The sequence below is a fragment of the Palaemon carinicauda genome, chromosome 28, assembly GCF_036898095.1.
Source record: "Palaemon carinicauda isolate YSFRI2023 chromosome 28, ASM3689809v2, whole genome shotgun sequence".
Classification (NCBI taxonomy): Eukaryota; Metazoa; Arthropoda; class Malacostraca; order Decapoda; family Palaemonidae; genus Palaemon; species Palaemon carinicauda.
Window position 1 is genome coordinate 39,570,654 of NC_090752.1, and position 7,500 is coordinate 39,578,153.

Genomic DNA, 7,500 nt, shown 5'->3' on the forward strand with positions numbered 1-7,500 from the left:
CATCATAAAATATATGCTATGTAAAACATGGGAATTGTACACGATTTCAAACATGGTGACTGGAAAATACTTAAGCTTATATTACACCAGTTGAAAACAGGAACATGTATATAATAATGACAAGGAATATGTAAAAATAAAGAACAATCTCTTCATCTATAGCAGTTACACCATATGATGGGAAAAATACAGAGAGTATATTTTCATAAAATGGAGTGGGGAGACATTCAGAATACTAAATATCATAAAACACTTAAGTTCTCGTAAAATGGTGGAAATAGTAAAAACTAACTGCATAAAAATTAAATCAAATAAATCCAAATGAAAGGAATACTGAATAAACATCCATCCAGAAAAAAAAATGTAGAAAAAGCATACACTCAGATTATATCGTTACAAAACCTTACACAATAGCATACTTAAAAACAACAAAAACCGCTATAAAACGTATCTAGAAACCCTACGATTCATCATAAATCAAGGTATATATCTAAAGAAACCCCTTCTTATAATATAGTTGGAAAAATGGACGTCCAGATTATATTGTTACGTGGGGGGAACGACTCCTTTTAAAGTTTGATATGGTGGCACGACAAGCCCTGAGGAACCCCTCTTATAAGGGCAAATTACGCCCTTATATTTTGTCCGTCCACGACGCTTAACAAGGGAGTTGACATAATGACGACGCCGATCTATTAAGGAGGGAGATTTATAGCTTACAACCTGACACAAGAACCCAGCCTAACAGGTCTTTTTATCGTCACAAACTCTTGCCTTTTGAGAGTTAGCGACTCGACAATGGGGGGCCTTTCCTACCATACGTGCCCTATTTACTGTGTACCATTCTCTATAAACAAAATATATACTTATAACTACAGGATGCTCATGAGAGTGGGAGCGTGTGTCTGCTTTAGGCCAGCTTAGTATCACAATGACAAACTGAAGGGCATGGGAAACTGAAAAGTCCTCTGATGCAAAGTAGGGATGATATTACAATGCAAGAAAGCGTAAACGTTCTAACAGTGCGAAAAGGTAACACAGCACAGCCATTTCTTTATATTCTATAGGTATTGTGCATATAAAATATAAGACCCTGACTTCCATGGGCCTTCGCAAGGTTAGTCAGCGATCTTGCTACAGGAAGTGCCAATCAGTGATTTTTCACTTATATAAAATATTTTTTTCTTCTATTATAAAAATGTTTCCCCTGTTAGATTCTGCATAATTTTGGTCGACAATCAGTGGATGACTTGTGCAGTATATTACATGCAGCATGATCTCTGTCCGGTATAACAAAATACGATTGTTTAATAGCTTGTTCACAAATACACAGAAGTCTTTATAAAGGAAAATTTTAATAAAATGAAAGATTACGAGGAGGAAGCCTTCTCAATAAAATCAGTTACATATTCAAAAGCTATGATGAATCACCCGGATCTGTAATATATGAAACAAAAAATTAGGACCTTGATTCGCAAGGCAGAATTGGAATGAACAGCAGTAAGAAAGTCAAAATCATTTAAACAGCAAAATTATAGAATGCCCCATAAAAATTAACTTCGATTAAGAAAGAACCATACATGGACCCAATAAACTAAATATATCTTATACACCGGATACCTGTAAATAAACTCTTACGGTCTAAGCAACTGTGAAATGAAAAGTCCCGTTGACCGGCTAAAATCTTTTTAGTCCAATTAGGCCGCATAATCCTGTTATGGGAAACCAGATTTAAAAAATCGTGACTCTCGAATGCGAATTACACCGTCGTCAATTCGCAAGCGTACCAGGGAGGGAGGGAGGGATGGAGGTCTTTGATTTATAAGACCATAGGAGACGATCCGATCGCGAACATCCAATTTCGGAAACTTACTCCGCAAAAAAAAAAAAAAAAAAAAAAAAAAAAAGAGAGAAAAAAAAAAGAGAGAGAGAGAGAGAGAGAGAGAGAGAGAGAGAGAGAGAGAGAGAGGCATCTATGCGAAAGGCACTCTGCAAGGGCAACTAGGGGAGGTCACTGCATATAATGGTGTAATGAAGGTTGAAAAATCCTTTAATGGGTATCTCTGGGGTTATTCCAAACTGTTAGGCAGCGATCTTATCACCCATCTATCACATTCTCTTAACAATCGTCCTCATTATCAACGTTCATAATTTCCGGATGGGCGAACTCTTACAAGTATCAGGTATTGGGGTGAATTTTCAGCTACGCTTTTTCATACCGTCAATGGCATATTGGGTCGGAGCTCTCCTTTTTCTTCTTCTATATTTTGAAATTAATGCACTGAAAATTTCCTTCTTTAATTTTCATCATAAAACATTGGATGAAACTTTTTGGGGGGCTTTCTTTTAACCATTAAATGTTGCATGAAATGTCTGTCACGCTTACGATTTCACGCTTACGATTTCATGATGGAAACAAAGTATGGAAGTCTTAATTCCGCTTCTATTCTCATCAATAAAACAGTGGCTGATTTTTTTTCCTTCCAACATGTCATTACCAAAATATTGCATGCAAAAGGTGGGATTTTTTGCCTACATTTTATCATAAAATTTTTGTGGCATATCCTTGTATTCTTATTAATAAAATATGTTTTCCTAGTGAATCATATCCTAACTGATTTTTTTTCTTTAACTTCTCAGAAGAGCTATATTTGTAAAAGTCCTTTCTCTTCATTAAAATTATTTGCACCAAAGATTTTTTTTTATATACAAGAATTGAAAGAAATTTTTACTGTCAGTCCCTATACTTTTATCAAAAAACCACTAGATGAAATTTCCACTTTGGATTCTTCATTCGAACGCAGGACGAACAAAGATACTTTTTCTTCTCATCGATTATAAAAGGAGAGACCCAAGAAAATCGAATCACGTTGCCAATCGGCGTCTTCCCATACCTGGGAGGTCCTTGTCTTTGACGGGGGCCTCTGCTCCAAATCATGAAATCACGAGCATGAGAGAATTCTCAGCTTCTTCTCCTTCGTCTCTTTCTTCTTTCATCTTGAAAGAATTCAGAAACTTTTTTTTTTTTTTTTTGACAGACAATATCGACAGCATCTTGGTAAAAAGTGACCTCGCGTAATGCAAAATCTTAGTAAGTAATTTTGAAAGAAAGGACCTCACATGTTGCAAAAATACTGGCACATAACATTAGATACTTAGTGTCGTGCAAATTTCCTGATATAAATTGATGAAAAAGGCTATCTCATAACATGAAATATTCGACACAATTTTGAAATTCAATGTCTCCGAATAATGCACAATAAAGAGAAATAATTACGAAAAAAAAAAAAACGCGTGCAATGACCCATAATGAAAGCAATCTTTTGTCAAGAAAGAACGTTAATACTTCTTTAAAAGCTTGTGACCTCCCACCAAGAAACATCCTTGACAAAGCATTTTGTGCTATCAACATATTCCAATCTCATATCCTTGCTACAAAACATTATAAAAATATACAACAAAAGCCAGTTGGAAATAATTAAATATTTTAGTACCTAGAGCTTTCATGCATTTTAACATATCCTGAAGAAGTGTATATCAAAATGCACGAAAGCGCTAGGTACTACAATATTTCATTATATCCTACTGGCTTTTGTTGTTTATTAAGTAAAGCTAAAGGTGTCTGATTTCAGTTCCAGTTTCCTCTGAAAAGATGCTCACCAGAACGTCAGCCCGGCAAACCTAACCACAGCAGGGACCTCCCCAGTAAATATCTTACTCACTGTCCCGGCTGGGATCGGTCTGCTGCCATGTGTATGATAGGCGAACACATTACCACTGCATTAGGCTGGTTGTCCTTGTGACAGTAAAGCATTATAAAAAAAATCTGATTGATTGAGTGATTGATCGAATGTTATTTAAATTTACTGGCACCGTAACATTACAAGTAATTGATAACGATTATACTGATTGAATCGAAAACCTAGGAACTAATTAGATACTACCTTAGCCTACCCTTAAGTTGCCAAATAGATTAATAGTCGTAGTGGTGGTGAAATGAAGAAGGACAATTTAGAAAAATTAGTCATGAAAACTTAATTATTCAACTAACGAAGTTTCCTGCAGTATGAGAGAGAGAGAGAGAGAGAGAGAGAGAGAGAGAGAGAGAGTAAAATGAAGAAAGACAATTTAGGAAAATTAGTCATGAAAACTTAATTATTCAACTGACGAAGTTTCCTCCAGTATGAGAGAGAGAGAGAGAGAGAGAGAGAGAGAGAGAGAGAGAGAGAGAGAGAGTCGTTTCGTAAATTCCTGAGACTAATGGTCATGCACATGATCTCATTAAGAGAGATCGTGAGAAAGTTACCTATCTAATGAGCTTCAGAGAGAGTACAGTTTAAACCTAGCTACTAGACACTTCAAGGAACGAAACATTATCTGTGATGAATATTCACAATTTTTTATTGCTTTTTTTTAACCTAAGAATATTCTTACAATTCCTTTAGAATTACAGTATAAATTTTGAATTACCCTCTCTACTTTGCATTTCCATGAAGTCGAGTAAGTTGGAAGGTCAACGTCGTAATCACAAATACAAAAAGTATAATCCCTCCAATCCTGACCAGGATTCGAACCAACTTTTGGGGCTGGAGTTAAAGGCGACAATAACTACATCCACAAACCAATCAAAAGAGAAGAGAGTTAAAGTCGATTCTGATCTACATATTACATGTAAATTCAAGTTTGGAATTTAGAAATGAAACCATGCTAAACTAAATACGGTTCTCGTACAAATCAAGAAACAAAATATTTGCCACTAAAATTATTTAGGGTTCGTTTCTTCATCATCATTCCTACTGGTTTGTGGTCACGTTTTAAATATGTCTCTCAATGACAAACGGGTCTTGATAACAATGGTCTCTCAGACCTCCTCCATCAGAACAAATACTCATTTCACAATAGTTCTTTCTTTATTTATACCAATTGTTAACCTAATATAAGGTTTCTGATCTCAAAAAATTTTCGACCGACCTAGATTTTGGATTTTGTTATGGAATGATGCATAACTTATCCTTTATTTACTGTTATTTCGTATTATTCTCTCCTTACACGTAAAGAATTCACGTTTTTTTTTTTTGATATGCACAGGATTTTGCGTGAGATGTGCAATCCTGTTTAGCATGTTAATAGACTTTAGCGTATGATGAGTAATAATAATAATAATAATAATAATAATAATAATAATAATAATAATAATAATAATAATAAAAACAACATAGCATGTTAATAATAATAATAATAATAATAATAACGCAGCATGTTAATAATAATAATAATAATAATAATAATAAGAAGAAGAAGAAGAAGAAGAAGAAGAAAAAGAAGAAGAAGAAGAAGAAGAAGAAAAAGAAGAAAAAAGTTGTTATCATTAATATCACGATAATTATCAATAATGAAAGTACCCCGTGATCTGTAAACCCATTAATAATACCTTGTCTCACTTATCAAAAATATTCCGTAAGTGTCAATATATTAACCAGTCTTCCTTAAAACTCTTTTCAGGAAGAATAACAAGAACGGTAAGTTCCCTCTACTCCAACCTTTGAAATTCATTTAATTCTTCCGTTAGCCCTGGTTCTCTAAAAGGCTCAAACCCTCTTTTTTATTTATTAATGGTTTCCAGCAATTCTGTGTTATAATGAAAAGGTATTTAGGTTGTCCTACGCACTGAAATACTCTTCAATTTCTCAAAATGTTGGAAAGTCTTCCAAACGGTGCAAAAGACACTTCTTCCTTAATTGACAGCCTTTTTTTTATTATACCTCAATGCTCCTCCAATTCCAACTTCCTGTAAATGCAGAGCTCTTCCGCATCTTTAGGCTGAATTGGACCCCTCCCTTCCATTCCACTCAAGCATCCCCACCACAACAGTTCTCTCACTCAACCCACACACCTAAAACCCCACCCTTCCTCATACACCACCTCATTACGCTTAACATTTCCTTAAAAGTCCATTCAATTTCCTAATCGCATCTTCGCGCAGTTCCCGTTATAGGCGTCAACCTCACCTGCGCCGTGCTCAGCCTCGTGACAAATCCAACGAGGAACTGCCAAAAATGTCGGAGATTATCTGTCGCCGTTCTTCCTCCTCGACTGACGAAACGGTAACAAGGGCGGCGTCGGAAAGGCATACAGTCGCTGGTTACGGTTTATAGGTAATTGCATAATCATATGTTTTATGAGGAGAAGTCGAACGTGACTTTAACTCGGATTTGACTTATCTGTTATTTTGGGAAACTGGAGTTAGGGAAATATTCATAATTTACGAAACGAGAAATCTTTCTTTAGTCTTCTGATAAATATAGAATGGAACACGGTAATACGCATAGACACTTAAACTTGTTATTGTTCATATACTAATTAAATCTGCAAAAGATACTGCAGTCACAGCTTTCATCTTATTTTATAATATGATTTAATATGGTTTTCTGTTAACATCATTGCGCTCTATCTATATTGGTCCACTTTTTTCTTTTTACTAAAATCTAGTTTTGTTGCACATATCCTCAAGCCCATTCCTGTTTTTTGAAATCTTGCTTTTTAAGTTATCAGCCTGTTTAGATTGTTCTATATGAATATGCTCATCCTGAATAATAACAACAACAACAACAACAACAACAAAAACAATACTAATAATAATAATAATAATATTAATAATAATAATAATAATAATGTGTGAAATGTATAAAGAAACGACTACCCCACATCAAAACTTACACTAGGTCCGCTCTAATGAGAAATGAAGGAGTAGGATAGAAATGATTGTGGACATAAGTTTTCCAAACGAGAGGTCCTAGGTCTAATCACGAGGTAACATGGACATTTATCTAAAAAAAAAAAAAAAAAAAAAAAAAAAAAAAAAAAAAAAGAGCGAAAGACTGACGAAGGAATTGCAGTCACCATCAATAAACCTAACAGTAATGAAACATCATCACCAGTTGCAGTAGCCTATTGGAAACGTCCTTGCCTGGCAATCCGTTGGACGGATGTTCGAGACACACTCAGGTTCTAAAGTTTAGAGTAGAGTCTGCAACCTCCCTCTCCTTGTGAGGTACTGATGGAAGGCTTGGGGGAACCTATAAGTCTACCTGCCGAGTCATCAACAGCCATTGCCTGGTCCCCCATGGTCCTAACTGGATGGAGAGGGAGTTTAGGCTCTGATCATATGTGGATATGGTCAGTCTCTAGGACAATATTCTGTCCCTTGCCCCTTCCATTCATGAGAAGCCTTTAAACATTTAAAAACCGAGGAAAAAAATAAACAACTGGTCCATGTGAAGGGCAGATCTTTCAATAACATTCACCTGGATATGTCTGTTTACAATGTATCTTAAAAACGTATGAATAAAATTGCGTAAAATTTTTTGAATTGACCAAAGAAGAGACAATCTAAATCATCGAAAGATGTCCATAATAGTGTAATCATGCTTTTTTTTTCATTCACCATACAAAGGGTCCCCTTGTCAAAAATAAATAGGCGAACACGAAGAAGAAAAAAAA

The 7,500-nt window shown here is 35.2% G+C and overlaps 1 protein-coding gene across 1 annotated transcript in view; it reads right to left on the reverse strand.

Annotated features, from left to right (window-relative positions):
• The window catches only part of LOC137621778 (uncharacterized), a 1,028,309-nt gene that overhangs the window by 52,686 nt on the left and 968,123 nt on the right, over window positions 1-7,500 (reverse strand). The window lies entirely within an intron of this gene.